Source organism: Triturus cristatus, chromosome 6 (genome assembly GCF_964204655.1).
Source record: "Triturus cristatus chromosome 6, aTriCri1.1, whole genome shotgun sequence".
Classification (NCBI taxonomy): Eukaryota; Metazoa; Chordata; class Amphibia; order Caudata; family Salamandridae; genus Triturus; species Triturus cristatus.
Genome location: NC_140589.1, coordinates 1251977052 through 1251994996, shown reverse-complemented (window position 1 = coordinate 1251994996; position 17945 = coordinate 1251977052).

The window sequence follows — 17945 nt, the reverse complement described above, 5'->3', positions numbered from 1 at the left end:
TCAGGTACAAGTTCGGAGTTCTTACGATCTTCAGGGAGCCGCGAGTCACTCAGCAGGGCTCAGGTACAGTTCGGAGGTCTTACGATCTTCAGGGAGCCGCGAGTCACTCAGCAGGGCTCAGGTGGTTCTAAGTTCCAGGAGCCGCGACCGCATCAGCAGGCTCTCGTTGTTCCAGCGTCGAATCTGCCGGACAGTCCCAGAGCACCCCTTGTTATAGGTCGACCCCTCTTTGATGTCCGGAGTCTGTGTAGGCAGGGGTCTTGTCACCTGGGGGTCGCTTGTCGGGGTTTCCTGCCATTGTCTTTTGATCCTTTCAGGGCCGGGTCGGGAGGAGTCCCAGACACCCAGCAGGCGTGGAGCCAGCCCTCAGGGAGGTCGGAGGGCCGATCGAAACCCATCGTCCCAGGGGAGTTCAGAGGTGCGATAGAAACTGCTCCTCCCTCTCTCATCCCCTGGAAGCGTGATGTCCTCCAGCCGGAGTAGCGCCTCTAGGCCCGGGTCGCGCTGGGGCCGGGCGGCCATCTTGGTGCATGAAGTGGGCACGCGGGCCCGGGGTGGCCGAAAGGAGAGAGGCCATGGACGAGGATGTCCGGGTCGAGTGCGTGTGTTCTGGTGGAAAGGCTTGGTTAGGCCGGGGGATTGGGGCTGCCGGTACCAGGTTAGGTGGTGTGGGGACCAGTAGAGCCATGTTACGAGGCCGGGTCCAACACTTAGCCTTCACACTCAAACATCAATGCACTTCCGTTTATATCACAGAGCTCTTGGAAGATGATACCAGCCCTGTACGTGGGCAGTCGGCCACCCTGGACAGAATGAGGTGATTCTATGAAACAGCTAACACCACGACCTAGGATGGCCCTCACTCTCAGTTGCAGATCTATCTAGACTCCATCAAACTGGTCTGGTTAAGCAACGCCCACCGTGAATACTTAAACGTGACCTTCACAAAAGAGGACATCATCCAGGTTATTAACAGCCTACCTGGAGACAAAGCACCAGGCCTAGACAGCCTATCAGCGTCATTCAATAAAACTTACGCCACCAAACTCGCTCCCTATCTACTTGATATGTATCAAAAATCCCTCGATACAGGCCACCTTCTCCAGACCAATCGTGAGGCAGTGGTTGTTACAATTTTGAAGCCAGCCAAACCAACAAATAAATGCGTTTCTTATCACCCGCTTTCCCTTATTAACATAGATGTGAAAATACTGGCCAAACTGATAGCCAACTGATTACAACCGCTCTTAAACCACGTCGCAAGACCGGACCAAACCGGCTTCATTCCCCGGAGGTCCACCTCACAAACTCTATGCATGTTTTGCTCCATACTTCACCAATTAGACCCCAAGTCCCTGCGTTTTCTGCATTCTTAGATGCCACAAAGGCATTCAATTCCCCCCGAGTGGCCGTACGTTTTCACCATACTCCCCAGAATTGGAATTAGTCCAAATTTCCTGAAATTTATCAGCTTGCTGTACACTAACCCAACTGCCGGACTCAAAGTTAACGACTTGCTATCGGAACCATTCCCAGTAGCCCGGAGCACTAGAGAGGGGTGCCCCTTGTCCCCTTTACAATTCGTGATTGCAATGGAGCCTTTAGCAGCCAGGATGCGTCAACACCACACAATCATCCCTCCTTGCCTTAACTCCAGCTCCAATTGTATTGGACCTCAAATTTCCACTCACCTGGGTGGATACGGCGGTTAAATATCTTGGGATATGGCTCTCCAGGGAGATACAAGAGATCTGCCGCTTGAATTATGGCTGGCTTATCACCTGGTTGGAGAGCAAAATCTCCATCTGGGCAAAACTGCCACTGTCGCTTGCTGGTAGGACAGCAATAGTTAAAATGATAATTCTACCAACATTTTTGTACCTGTTTGCCAACATCCCCCTTCCTCTCACGCAGGCCTTTTTCAGACGATTACACCCCCTTCTAGTTTCTCTTGTCTGGGCGGGTAAACAACCACACATCTATTGAGAAGTTCTGACACTGCCACTGACACAGGGAGGTCTTGGGGCTCCGGACTTTGAACTCTACGCACTGAGTGCTCAGGTTCAATACCTCCATTATTGGGTCCACCCCACCCCATTCCAACCCCATGTAGCAGTTGATAAAGATGTTGCTTTCCCTGCACCGCTACCAGCCGCTATTCATTATACCTACAAACGGCCCAATGCAGAAATTAATACAGTGGAAACTATACGTTGGGCATGGGAGGGACTTCGTGCTAAACTTCCATTTCTATATGCCCGTCTATTCCACTTGCTCACCACCTTAACTTCTCCCCACTGCAAGACACTGGCTCTATTCAAAGAGCCCGCCGAATGGGGCTATCCACTTTCGCTGACCTATATCAAGCCATTGAATTCTTACCTCGGCCACAAACTCCAGACAGAACACATTCCCCCCCCTTCTAGAATTGTTCCTTTACCACCACCTCAAAGCTAACTGCTGGCAGGTACACAACTCTTTTCCCGCTGCACCTTCACCCTTACTCTCATTGGAAAACACCCTAATGAATCCATCGCCCAAGAATCTTATAACCTGCATCTATAATGCCACACAACATAACACCTGATCATTATACCTAACGCGCAGGTGCAGTGGTCTCTGGACCTCGACCCACCGACAAACATTGGGCCTTTTGCTGTGCCTCAACTCAAACGCCTCTCCCCCAACTATAAGTTGCCGTTAATACATTTCAAATTCCTGCATAGATTATATCGCACACCACTGCATCTATATAAAGTGGGCCTGCGGCCTAATGCCACATTCTGACGCTGTACTGAAACACAAGCCTCCTTCCTACACTTGGCAATGGCTTTGCGACTCCATTTCACTGGTCTGGGGAAAGGTGTTCGATATCATTCACGAAGCAGGGCCCAAGGCTGCTGAAGTATATCTGCTCCCAGGCTGCAGTGGTGCAACCAAAACAAAAAAAGACTACAGCCTCCTGCTGCTGCATTTATTTATAAAGTTTTATATAGCAGGGACTTGACCCTAGTAGGGTATCAGAGTGTGTTACAATTGGTTAGGCAAGGTGAAAATATAACAACCAAGCAACACAAATGCTGACCATACCCGTTGCAAATCAGGAGGAGGTCAATGAGATAACCACCCAGACGACGAACGGCGATTGGGAGCCCAAGTTGGGACATTGTGTCACTTACATTCCATATGCTGAGTCAGAGAGTTCTAGTGTAGATAATTGTTCATCAGAAACAGTTTGACTTATTTTTTGAATGAGGTGATTGTGTCCGTCTGATACCAGGGGAAAGGGAGTTCCAGATTTTAGTGGCCATTCCTTAGAAGGTTCGATTGTAGGTTTTCTTTTTACAAAATTTCTGTGGTTTTAACAGTAAGGTGCTGGCAGTCCTAGAGGATATGCAGCCAACGGTCAGTTCCAATTTGTCAGCTAGGTACTTTGGTGTTTTAATGTGCAATGCTTTATGTGTCAAGCAAGCAATTTTCAGCTGTATCCTTGCCTTATAAGGGAGCCAGTTTAGTGACTTCAGATCGGGAGTGTTGTGGTTGTTTTTCTTGGATCCAGTGATGAGTCTTGCAGAAGAATTAAGGGACGCCTTTAGTGGAGCCAGTTTGGATCTAGGCAGACTGTGAGAAGTTGGCCTGATATGTAGTGCTCACTATTCTAGTGATCACTGTGTATCATTCCAAACTACCCTTATTGATGATTGGTTGTAAGTCACCCTTATAGACCAGCTATCCTAGTAGCGTGGATACGAGCAGTCTTAGGCTAAACTCTAGAGGGCGTGTTAAGCCAGCTGTTTACCATCACATATACCCCTTGAACACCAAGTGAAAGGACACCACACAAGTTGTTATGAAAATAAAGGATATTTATTTATAACAAGACTACCCTGGCTCTTTATGAGTCAGGGAGCTAAGCACATTACAAAACTCTTAGGAAAATACTTCTGGTTGCACAATTTACACAAATGCCCGAGGGCACGAAACCATTACACTGCAAGTGGAAGGGGAGAGGTTAGAAAGTCTAAAGTTACTGATTCCGGAGTGATCCGATCAGGGGGACTTAAACGAAAAAGGAACTGGACACTTGTAAAGCGAACCTGCGATGGAGCACCGAAATGCTCGTGTTACCTAGCCCAGAGGCTGCGGCTGTAGAAGGTTCGGCAAGATGTCGGAAGTCCTCGTTGTAGTCTCAGGAGCCTGAAAGAAGAGTTGCTGGCAGGCGACCAGTGTCGATATTCAGCGAGATCCAAGCCTGGATCGGTGATGAAGGAAACCTGAAAGCAGAGGGGACTCAGTTCTCAACCGCTAGCCAGCGATCGTGTGGGTACCAGGAGGGTACCGGCTGAAGTCACCTCGACCAGGTGAGTGGATGACGTCGGACTCGGCTGTTCCTCGGTCTAGGAGGCGCGGCGGCGACCAGGATGGAGGGCGAGCTGTCCCACGAAGGTGTCTGCTGTCGATGATGCTGGGCCCAGGAATGGGGCAGCGGATCTTGGCAGTGGCAAGCCCACGTGGTGGAGTCAAGATGGCGTCGGGAGTGGACTAGGAGAGTCCGTGGTACTCCTCTGTTGGAGGGGAGCAAGAGCCAGTCTGGAGCAACCAGACTAGTGATGAAACAATCGTGGTGCGTCGTGAAGAGGGCCACAAGCCGGTCGGCAAGTGGCCGAACAACGCGGTGAACAGCAAGGAGCGGAAGGGCCCCCACGCAGATCTCGGGGATGCTGGGGAGGCAGACTTCGATGCTGGAGCTGCTCAGGGTTAGGGCTTCTCAAACCCTAGGTGCACTCACTCGAGGGTCCCTCGGTGGGCGTGCTAGATAAGCGTCGTGCAGGTTCTGAAGATGGCCGGTCCCGCAGGTCTCGTCACACCTACGACTCTCAGCTGGGCTGATGAGGTAGGCAAAAGGTCAGAGATGGCAGGGACTCGGGTCTCGTCGAGCTGGGCAGTCTTGATCCGTAGGAGAGACTTACAGCAAACCGCAAGCGCTTAGGTGGTGCCTGCTGGTGCAGGGTGGCTACTCCTTAGCCACAAGGGAGAGTCTTCAGAAATACTCAAGAGTTCCTTTCGTGGAAAGTGGTTCGTGATTCGGAGTTATCCGACTATCTGATTATCCAATTTGGGAAGGGGACTCGCTCCTACCTTTATTCTAAGAAAAAGGGGTTGGCCTGTGACTAGGTTCTACCTAGGGGTGGAGCCAGGAGGGGGGTGGTTACACCCCTATCCTTTGTCCGGCTTCGCGCCAGCTCAGGGGCTGGTGTGCCCCCGAAACTGGTCTGAGCCGGGCTATGCACAGTGAGCACCGGGGTGCCACTTGCAATCACCTTCCTTTCAGCCCTGCCTACCTGGAATACACAAACCCTGTCTGGGATGGTGCTAACACCGCCCTCGACAGGAAACCCTTTGTCCAAACTCCCTTCGCTGGAAGGTCTCCCAGCAGCAGGAGGTCAGACTTGTGTCTGGTGGCAGCATCCATTTTGTGATGCTGAGGCTTGAGTCAACTTTAACCGGGGTTCAGGGTTACTTCCATGTCGTGCCCCTCTAGAAGGGGGGAATGCTAACCCCGTCGCCGGAACTAGCGAGGGGTTCGTATTCCAATTCGTATGACACCTTACTCGACATGTGTAGGTGATGCGATGCCAAAGTTAGCAAATAACCACAAGGATTATAATGCATTAAAGATAGTTGGCCCGCGTCACCATGGAACGGCTATTAGGACTTGGTTCCGCAAGCCGTCGACGGGCTCAGCTCGCGCCAGAGCACCATCCCACATGACTCCCTGCACTCTGCCTTCAGGATTGATAAGGCCTGCCATAGGAGTGACTGATAGGAATCCATGTGTCCATTTTAGGGTTAGGTGTAGGAATACTACACCTACAGCAATGGGTGATTACACCACGTGGCCCCAGCTGTCGTGCAGCCAGTTGTGTCAGATTTGGGCGGCCATTCCAGGGGTGGCATAATACATGCTGCAGCCCCTGGTAGGCCCTGGGTACACCGATGCCCTGGATACCTGTGGTATGCTGAGACAGGGACCGACAAGGCGGCCCAGTTCCAATTAGTGGATGCACCTACTGTACATGTGTGTTAATTTCGAGAGAGAACAGCTAGGCTGTGGGTCTGATTGGCAGGCCCACAGCCGGGGCAAGTCGTAAACCAATGAAGCAAAAGCAAAAAAATCTGGGTGATCATAGGATTGCAGACCCTACTCTCCTACACAGACCACATAAGGTAGTTCTTCCATATTCTAACCTGGGGATTACTAGTGCTAATACAGCTTTTTTTGAGGTTGTAGAAGGGGAGGAAGGGTTTCATTTGTCTTAGTATGTTGATTTGAAAGTTAGCTCCTTTGGTGGCTGTGCTGATGTGTTCTTGCATGTTGAGATTCTTGTTGAGTGTTATTCCCAGTGATCTCTTGGAGTCTATAACTTGTGGAAGGCAAGGCTGTTAGATGTTTCATCCGATATTTGATGTCGAGGGATCCTTTTGGTGGTGTGATCAAGAGAAATTCAGTTTTGAGCGGGTTGAGTTTGAGGTAGTTTCTTGTCAGCCAGTTTTGGGTTTTTTGAAGAGTTGTGTTGACTAGACAAATATCTTCCGGGGAGGAAAGTTTAAGGTACAGTTGGTTTTTATCTGCATACATGTGGTATTTGACATTGGAGAATTTCAGAATATCTGTTAGAGGCTCCATGAAGAGGTTGAAGAGAGTATGTGATAGGGTGGACCCCTGTGGGACTCCTAGAGTGACCGGACTGGAATTGGACAGAGTTTGGCTAACCTTGATTCCCTGAGTTCTGTTATGAAGAAATGAGACGAACAAGGTGAGAACGACTCCTGATAACCCCATTCTGCATTATAGTAAGTCAAGTAGGCTGTCATGTTTGACCGTATCGAAGGCTGAGGAGAGGTCCAAAAGGATGAGGACGCAAGATTCATTTTGATCCAGCATTTTAAACACGTCGTCAACTATGTGTGTTAGGGCTGTTTCCGTGTTGTGACCCTGACGGAAGCCGGATTGGTATTAGTTAATAAGGTGGAACTGGTTCATGTGATTGCATAGTTGTTTATGGACGCATTTCTCCGGGAGCTTTGCCAGACGTCTGAAGTTATTTGCGTTCGAATGGTCTTCTGAGGGCTTTTTTGGAATGGGGATTAGTTGTACTGTTTTTAGGCAGTCTAGTATAACCTCTTGAAGTAGTGAAGCATTCACAATCTTGGTTCAGAGTGGAAGCAAATACCATGTCACCATGCACATATCTGAAGATTTCAAGAGGTCCCTAATGAAGGAGAATTCTTGGCATAATGCCACAACAGATGCTTTAGTCCTTGTAAAGGGGGTAGACAATTGACGTCTGCTCCCAGGGTGGCCCATCCACTACCTCAAAGACACTATACCGCTCAGAGGCTGAGTTGGTCTGACTGCTACAAAGATGGGACATGCCAAGCACCAAGAAGAAAGGAGAGAAGGGAGTAGTAATCTGTGCACTTTCAAACTTACACCTTAATAAACAGGGTGTACACCACCATTTTGGAAGGTGTGTAGGGGAAAATGTTTCCCATATAAAGACATGAAAACAATATGTTTTGTGAAAAGTAATAGATTACCTTACCACATGGACACATATTTTTCTCTTTTAGGATAGGAAACACACACCAAACAAAAGGCCTCATTGAGATGCCAGTTTGACCGACCATCTAACTGCCATGGCTGCGGTCCTCTTCTGACCACAAAGGCAGAAAACGTACCCCTGCCGTATTACGATGCATGCAGTCTGAACCGCCGCCAGTGATGGTCAGAAAGCTCTCCCCATGGACCACAGCAGTCAGAAAGCTTGACGATAGGGATTCCGGCACAGTCAGGTCTGTCGTACCACTGCCTAGCAGACTACGATCAAGCCGTCGAACAGGCTGTCTCAAGTCGGCGGTCTCACCACGGTGATAGACCACCACGCTACTGCTACTGTGAAACACCACAACAGTGTCCAATGGATGCTGAAATAACTACACAGCTGATATCCATTGCCACAGTTGACACACCTACAGTTCAAAGTATACCCCATTCCAGACCATGATCCTTTGCCATTACCCTGCAGCACAGCGATTTATACTACATCAATTGTGAGAGAAGGCAGGCCTAACCACACTATTCCATCACACACACGATTATTGTACTTTTTTCTTTGTCAATACTTGTTTTTTCCCCATTTTCCGTTATCTGCACTGTCACTCACTGAATTTGTTTACCATGTCACCTGTTAAAAATTCACGTTTCTCTGACACTGAGTTGTCAGTGAAGGTGGATGAAATCATTAGAGTAGTGCCACAATTGTTTGGAGTCCAAGTCCAATAAACTTCTATAGCTCGGAAGAATGAAATGTGAGACAGTATAATCAAGAGTGAATTCTGTAGGTAGCACCCTGTGCACAAAGGAGGACATCAGGAAGAGGTGGCATGATCTGAGGATGAGGGTGAAGAACCTGGCCTCCAGACACCACCTCGGGACCCAGAAGACTGGCGGTGAGCCTCCCAGCCACCATTAGAACTGACACCATGGGAGGAGAAGGTGCATGCTATCCTGCATTCTGAGGGCTTGTCCGGAATACCTGGGGATTGGAATCTGGTAAGTAACAACTCACCAACATATCAATGTTCTGTTTGCACACATAACAGCTCCTGCTATAGTGTTGTCGTTCTATTTTTCCAATAAGCAGTAGCCAAAGTTTCAGAGATGTGTGATTGTCACAATCAGTAGGGCTGCACATACTATCACATGTATCTATCTCCATTATATCCCACATGTGAGAATGCTGCCTGTAAGTGCATTACCATTAAATCATCATCCCAGGGCCCTCAATATGTGTAAATGTCTAATAGTACGGGCCAGCACAACTACATTTTGCAAACCGGTATGTAACACAAATCAATTTTGCTAGTGTTGGTAAGTCAAAAAAGAAACTACTACAACTATCATTAGGCCCTGTTGCTTGAACACTTAACAAGATGTACTAGTGCCGTCAGTGGCATAACGAAACTTGAAAGGGCCCCCCTGCAAGGTAAGTGGAGGGGCCCCCTCCGGACTCTATCGGGAGCTCTCCTGTGGCTGCGGGGGCCTGTGTTACGCCCCTGTTTACCCATACTCACTTGTCAGCCATGTCCAAACTGATTACAAAAAATCCAATGGAAGCTTTAGGCAATGGACTTCAGCGACATGTACCTCACAACTGTGTTCGTCTTATTAGATGGATGGTTCGTGCACACTTCTCAGCACCTGTTGCCTTTTGGTGCCACTGATTAGTGTCCAAAATATTTTACATATAGAGAAGTGCACATGAACAAAAAGAGCTTATTCAGTACTTTTATTATTCTTACAGTGCTTTATTATCAAATTTACACAAGGTTTCACAAACAAGGCAGCGAATGCGTTTCGTTCAGTTAGGCGAATAGCCAGGAGAACTTCTTCAGGGCTGTGAATAAAGTAACAAAATACATGTTTAAGACAAACACATTATATAACATAACTGACGGACACAACTACGAATTAATGCAATATCATAGACATACTAAAAGAACAACAAATCATATAACTAAGACAAACAGTACTATAAATCATATAACTAAGACACACAATACTATCACAAAACATTAAATCTTAGAAAAGTCATATTCAGCTTTAAAATTTATCGCAACCTAATTTTGACAATCATTTACATCCATTCTTTTGATACATACGCCGTGGACATTTCCTATATTATGGGAATCAAAGTCACCAATTCCCAAAGAACAAGCAATTGTTAAAATAGCCAAACCTAAGTGAAAAAGCAAAAGTGAAAACGAGCTAAACCCAAAACCTGGAATGAGATGCTATGATGGAGAGAAGACACATCAAACAACAATTAATAATCAAACTCACCTCTTTGAATCACACAAGCAGACGTAATGGTCTTCCGTATAAGTCATATTACAAGCTGGGCCAAATAGAATCATTCGCCCGAAATTTATCTTCAAAAACAGTATCTATAAAAAAGTATTAATATATGATGCCGTTAATAAAATCTTACTATACGTATTAGTTAGATAACAGAGTCATAGACCCATCACGTCATACTGTATTATCACAAAAAACCATATTATAAGACTAAACCTAAAAATTCATAGCCAATATATTATCTTACATATCTCCAAACTGATGTTCACCTCACATGCAGGTAGCCATTGGTCAAGTGTGGGGTACGAAAGATGGAAATTACTTCATCTCTCAAGGGGCCAGTACTTCTAACTCTGAACAAGAGGCACCAGTGTTGTTTGTCCATACTCACGTGCCAGCCATGTCTCAACTGAAGTTCATCTCTCACACAAGTAGCTGTTGGTCAAGTGTGGGGTACAAGAGAATGAAATTACTACAACTACAATGCGGCCCTGTTGCTTGAATACTTAACAAGATGTACTAGTGCCGTTTGCCTATACTCACTTGCCAGTCAGGTCTCAACTGATGTACACCTCACACCCAGGTAGCCATTGGTCAAGTGTGGTGTACAAAAGATTGAAATGACTACATCTACCATAAGGCCCGTGCTTCTAACTCTGAACAAGAAGCACTAGTATTGTTTATCCATAGTCTCTTGTAAGCCATGTCTCAAATGAAGTTCATCTCACATGCGGGTAGCCATTGGTCAAGTGTGGGGTACGAGAGACTGAAATGTCTACATCTCCCATGAGGCCCTGTACTTCTAACTCTGAACAAGAGGCACCAGTGTTGTTTGTCCATACTCACTTGTCAGCCATGTCTCAACTGAAATACATCTCATATGGAGATAGTCATTGGTTAAGGGTGGGGTACGAGAGACAGAAATGACTAAATCTACCATGAGTCCCTGTAGTGTTGACTCTGAAAAAGAGGCACCAGTGTTGTTTGTCCATTCTCTCTTGTCAGCCATTTCTCAACTGATGCTCAGGTCAGATAGACTGAGCACTCTACACATGTATACATCCATTAATACGCGGCTGTTACACCACGTACCATTACTTCCCAAGTGTTACAACGCATGTGATGTTACAACACGTAGCTTTTACTACGCAAGTTGATACATCGATTGCGTTGTAATGCTTGTGAAGTAAAGGCTATCCACATTGCTGTGTGGAAACGGACGTGCTTCCGTTTCATAACAGCGATGTGCAACACTGACTACACAGGAAGCTGGAACCGAGGAGAGAGAGGTAAGAGGGGCTGTGTAGTATTTAAGGGTTTAGTGTAGGGGGAGGGTCATGCATGGTGTAGTCTTTTTGGTTTAAGGGTAGTATAGTAGTATAGTATAGTATATGGCATTTGTAAAGCGCAGCAAACACCCTACGGGTACCCTGGCGCTATAGGACGTGACGCAAACCGGCATAAAACTGAGAAAGTAGACTCGCATTGACGACACAGCCAGGGGAGTGATCAGTTCCTAGGAAACAACCATGTTTTAATTGTTTTTCTGAACAAAGACAGAGTGTTACAACGTCTAATTGCAAGTGGTAATTCATTCCATAGTTTTGAGGCACCAATACTAAAAGCCCTTCCTCCCATTCTAACCTTCTTGAACTTTGAGACTTTCGTCAAGCAAATGGATGAAGAACGAAGGCTCCGAGTGGGAGTATACCAGACCAGTTTCTTTTGTAGGGGCCTAGGGCCAAGTCAATGCAGGGCCCTAAATGCTATACAAAGTGACTTAAAGTATATTCTTTGCAACACTGGTAGCCAGTGTAACTCAGCTAAACCCAGTGAAGCAGAAGAATCTTGTGGTCTGGACAGAACTAATTTGGCTGCCATATTTTGAACTCGCTGCAATCTCTGACTCAGATATTTAGGTGACTCCAGCAGTAGGGCGTTGCAGTAATCGAGTCTGCTTAGAATAACGCCTTGCACTATTGGGGCTCTGGCCGAGTTTGGAAGTAACGGCAGGATCTTTCTCAGTGCTCTGATCAAGCCAAAACAGCATCCCACCGTTTTGTTCACTTGCGTCTCCAGTGACAGATTGGCACAGAACATAACTCCTAAATTGCACTCTGTTTTGGTAGGAACTGGAGGACAGGAAGTTGTAAAGGGCCAAAAATGTTGAAGGGGCAAAGGAATCTTCCCGACTGTACAGTGTATGATTTCTGTTTTGTCTAAATTAAATTGTAGGGAGTTGTTACGAAGCCACTGCGCTGTGGCATGCATACAGGCGTGAAAATTCTCCAAGGCGTTTGCTTGAGTTCCATCTAAGGACAGAAAAATCTGGGTATCATCGGCATAATTTACCAGTTTCACATTGTGGGCTCACATTATGTTAATCAAGGGGCTTAAATAGACATTGAACAAGATTGGGCTGATGGCAGACCCTTGAGGAACACCCTGCCGGACTTTGGAAAAGAGTAGTGTAGTTTTGTTTGTGTAGTGTAGAGTAGTGTATTTGGATTTAGGGTAGTGTCTGGGGTCTTGAAGGGTAGTGTTTGGGAGTAGGGACAGAAATGGGGGTAGGGGCAGTGTTGTGCTGGGGTAGTGTTTTAGGGTAGTGTTGTGGCGTTAGTATAGTGTAGGGTAGTGTTTTAGGGATTAGGGTAGTGTCAGAGGGTCATGCAGGGTAGTGTTTAAGTGTAGGGACAGTCTTCGGGGTAGGGGCAGGGTCGTGATGGGGTAGTGTTTTAGGGTTTAGGGTAGTGTTGTGGTGTTAGTGTGGTGTGGGGTAGTGTATTAGGGTTTAGGGTAGTGTCAGGGGTGCATGCAGGGTAGTGTTTGAGTGTAGGGAGCAGGCTGGGGGAAGGGGGAGGGTCGTGCAGGGTTAGTGATTTAGGGTTTAGGGTAGTATTGTGGTGTTTATGTAGTATTTTTGTAGTGTAGTGTTGTAGGGTTTAGGTTAGTCGGGGGTGCATGCAGGGTAGTGTTTGAGTGTAGGGAGCGGGCTGGGGGAAGGGGGAGGGTCGTTCAGGGGGTAGTGATTTAGGGTTTGGGGTAGTGTAGTGGTGTTTGAGTAGTGTTGGGTAGTGTAGTCTTTGAGGGTTTGGGTAGTGTTTTAGAGATTGTGATGTGTAGGGTAATGTATTTGTATTTAGTATTTAATGTAGTGTTGTTGTTTTTTTACATTAAAAAAAGGGGTTAGGAAAAATAAGCAGGGTAAATGTCTGTTTTTATTACTAGGCAAGTTTTTATTTTGCATAAATTAACACTTGCAATGTAAAGGTATGCTGTTGGACTTGGCCCCAAAACTGTTGCATTCTCCTAGCCTTTTTCTGTAACCTGGTGTTGGGGATTTTAGGCCTCTGAGCACTTTAGCACTGGGGTCCAGTGTAAAGTGCGTGCGCTCTCTGTGTATGTGTGGTGAGATGGGCCTGCCCTCCCATAGGAATGCATGGGGGATATGTGTGTCCCTGGTAGTTCCTGATGTGAGAGGAGTCCAGGGGTGAGTTTGGTATGAGCGAAGTCGTGAGAATAAATGCTGCACCATGGTGTGCGCAGATTTACGGTGACTGGTGGAGAAGTGGCACTTCTAGAAGTTGGCATGTCTGTGTACTGTGTGTCTGCTTGCCTGATGTGGAGTGCATGTCTGGCTTGTGATTGACAGGAGCTGAGAGGGCTGGGGAATTCCAGGAGCCAGGGTGAGTCTGCCCGGTGGTGAATTGAGAGATCTGCATGTAGATGGGAGGGAGGAGTTGCACCTGGGACCTGAATAGGACTGTGCCTTCCCTCCACAATGCTGGCTCCGCCCCCTGTGGTGCGTCTGAGCATCTAGCCTGTCCTGTGAAAGGGAGAGGAGCTGAGCAAAACAAAGTGCTCCAAAGCTCCCTTGAACCAGTTGTATCTAGTTCTCCCCTCGCCCTACAGTTTTAGACAAAAGATTTAGCTGTATAAATAAGGGCTGTGACCCCATGAAAATGGTCAGTGCTTGGTTGCTGTTCCTGCTGGGGCATGCTGCTTCTGGGGCCCAGGGGGGGCTGCCATGAGGGCTTGCCTGCCTGGGCCCTGCATTGCCCCTGGATGCTTCAAGGACTTTTTGGGAGGGGCCTTCTGCTTTTTCTTTACCCCTAAGGACTGGGCTTTACTTCTAGCGCCTGGTGAGGGCTTTGTTAACTCTCTTGCCTCTGCGCCCTGGGAGCGCTGGAGTTGGGCTCCTGAAGGGCTCTGCAGCACCTCGCTGCTGCCCTTGCTGGGGGAATCCCAGCAATGCCCACCCCGCATTGATCGTTATCTCGCGGGTGCCACCCCGCATACTGGTGCCCTTTTATTTAATGCGCAGGTGCCCACCCCGCGACTTGACTTTTTATCTTAAATTACGGGTGCCCACCCCGCTAATTGTGCTATTTTTAAAGTGGGTGCCCAGCCCGCTGTATATTTTTAATTATGAGGGAGCCTACCCCTCTTACTGCCCCGAGAGAAATCACCGCTGCGGCCTGAGTCGCAGTAAGGGCGGAAGTCAGGCAACGATGTGCCTGGCGGTGGGCGGGACTTCTGGTATTGCGGAGGAAGTCCCAGGCACGCCGCCACCGCCTGAGAAGCTGCCCAGGGGAAAGAAGATGGAGCCTGCCTGTGGGGGGCTCCCATGGCTGAAGGAGAGCCCCGCGGGCTCCAGCCACTGAAGATTGAAGGCGGAGGGGGCTCAAGGCACAGTGCCGGTGCCTGCCCCCACCGCATGGGAAGGGGAGACCGGCGCACAGAGAAGCGGGGCTCCCATGAGCTGTGGGGAGCCCCGGCGCACAAGTGGCTATCCGTATCCTGAGCCCTGGTGAGTAGAGGCTTAGCCGGTGGGGGTGGTGCCCTTCGAGGCACCGAGACAGTCCTGAGGCCTGAGGGAAGAAGAGCCTCCCCCGCATAGCCAGGTGGGGGGACTGTGAGTGAGCTGGCAGCAAAGGCGAGATTCGAGGAGCGTCCTCGCAGCGATTTTAAGTACAGCGGGGGCATTTTTAAGAGGACAGTACCCTATTGGAATCCATGTGCAGCGGGGGCATTATACAGGACAGCGTCCTTCTGGTGATTTCCCAGACCGTGAGGGCCATAGTTGGAGGCAGTGTCCTCTTTTGATGAGTGGCGCACCCTCGCGCATCATGAAGGGGGCTCAAGAGGCACCGTGAGTGCCTGACATGATTGGGGTACTTTTGTCTGTAATTAGTTATTTCCCAGCTGCACCGCAGTTAGCGGGCAGCTGCATAGTGGGGGAAGATTTTGCAGAGGAGCCCGTGTTCTGAGTTGGCCATTCCCATAAGCGGGCTGCCCCAACGTTGCTAGCATTGTTTGTTTAGAGCCCCGTGTGGCTCCAGCATGGTGGGCATGGTTATTGTCGCCAGACCGCCCCCTCAGGCATGATTGTTCTCAGAGCCCCGTGTGGCTCCAACAAAGGGGGGCACGTTTTTTTTAAGGGCCAGTGAGGGCCCATGCCTCATTCTTACATTTACAGCTGCCCAGCAAGTAGTGGGCAGCTGCACCGTTTAGGTCTTTCTTTTAGGGGACATATTTGAATTCAGAGTGGGATGCATTCCTTCACCCCCTGACCTTCACAGCTGCGCAGCACTTAGTGCCAGCTGCAACTTTTAGGTCGGCGCTAAAGTGCGCACCCTTGACTTTCGCTGCATAGGCAGCGCTCCCTGATTTTTGGGACACAGAGCATTTGAGCCCCTCTTTGGGATGGCCAGTTGGCCAGGGGGATCATTAGGTTTGTAGGGCGCCAGGCCCTAATGTGATTTTGGGCGCTAGGAAATGTGATTCATGTGGAATGATTTACGCACCCTTTGTTGATACCTCTAAATGTGTTTTATGATTATGAGGTTGTTTTGCATATCATGGTTTATGCTAGTGCGATTATGTACCACTGTGTGAGTTATGCCCCTAATGTAGTTATACCTAGGAGGTTAGGGTCTAATGCGTTTAGACTTCTGAGAGAATTGCATAATGTGTTTATGCTGGTGAGGTTGGTGCAGAATGTAATTTGCGCCTGATGTGATGTTGTGCATAATGTAGTTTATGTTACAGGCTGATGCTAAGTACAGTGATTACTAGTGTTTACTGGTTGTACATTATGATCTGTTTTACTTTTACTAAGTTCGCTTTGTGATGGTTCTGACAGTGGTCTATGTGGCCCTGTCATGTGTACATAATCCCTTGTAAATATTGCCCAGTGCCAGTTGGCACAGTGTATATTGTGTGATTACTATTCTAATGTGTTATGAGAATACAAAGGCTATTTTTGATATAACCTTGTGTGGAGTTCCTTCTGTGTTGTGCCGTGGATGTTCTTGCTTTCGTGTGCATGCGCAAATGCTTTACAGATTGCCACCGGGATAAGCCTGACTGCTCGTGCCAAGCTACCAAGGGGGTGAGCAGGGGTTATCTTTGGCGTGTAACTCCCTTGCCCTGACTAGAGTGGTGGTTTCTGCTTGGCCTGGCTTTGGCGCAAGCCTTAGCCAACCAGAAATCCCATTTCTAACATATGCGAACTAAAATCTTGCGTAGTAATGGTATTTGCTAAGTAAAAACATCGAAGTAAAAAGCTGCGAAGTAATGGTATGTGAAATAACGAGTCATATTCCTCTACACACAATGGTCGGCTCAGACACATGTCTGCCTACTCAGCCCGAACTTCCACTGGTCTCCATTACTGAAAAGAATGAGGCCATGAGTGACACCATTTCAAGTGTGAAGCTGAAATATCAGTAACTTATTAAGGTAACCCAGATGATATGAATGACCTAGTGACCAATTGACACTGCCCAGCACACATGATTACTAATGCCAAACCAACTACCAAGTTGTGTGTTTGCCTGTATTGTACACAACTAGGACTTAGAATATGCTAATACACATGTTATTTCTACACTATGCTGGGATCAAGTTATTTGGAGATGGCATGTCCATCCCTCCTTTCAACATAAGGCAGATCAGCACAGCAAATGATCAGGCCAATACCACTTCATATAGTGAATGTCTCTCAATGTCTTGAAAATTAGTGTAACACAACCGGGAGAGCTCACAATGTTGAACTCCAACCCTTTAGTTCTTACCAGACCTGAACTCACTGTGTTCCAAATAATGTGGATGTACATACCACACTTACAACAATAACAATCTACTCTTTGTCTGCACAGGCCTATCAGGCACAGCATCCGGTCAGAGTCAGGACACCGCCGAGACTCCAATTCCACCCCTGAAGCAAGCCCTCAGTGATTCAGACTCTCCTGGACACATGGACGTAGAGGACCAACCTGGCCCATCCGGTGAGCCTGGGCAGATGACAACAGTGAGTCTCACTATGGCCACAACCACACCTCCTACCCCAACTGCAACATCTCTGCTGAACTCCGCCCCCAAAAAATGGTGGTCCTAGCAGTGCCAGCAACATCTCCTGTCCCCCACTCCCACCTCCAGAGTTGAGGATTGACACCACCGTCACTGAGAACGGAAGAGCCAGTTGGGGGGGGGGGGCAGGCTGGCCCAAGGCCACAGGACTGTGGGGGCAAGGGGGGTGGGGGGCTATTGTGGCCCTGCAAAGTGAGGTCACTGGTGCCACTGATGCCCAGGCCAACCTTGCCCAAGTACTGGGCGCCCATGAGGACAACCAAGGAGTGATGGGCCAGGTACTTGATGAACTCCAGGAGATGAAGCAGCTGCGGAGGTCCATAGACTAGCTTCTGGACACCCACAACGACAACATGGGCCAGCTCATTGGGGTGCTGAGGGACATTAACACCACACACTGCAGGGCTTTCCCCCACCACCTACCCCTTCTTTTGGTCCAACTAGATCTGGCCCCTCTACATCTTCGGCAGCCACAGGAAGGAAGGCCTTGATAGATGAAGACTCCTCAGACTCCCCTGGGCGTGCCCCCCCCCCATCCAGGAGGTTCAGGTGGCTAGGCACCCACCACCACCAGGAAGAAACATTGCTCATGATGTCCTTCTTTGTATGCAACACGTTCACTTTTTTGACTATTCCTGTATTCTTTCCG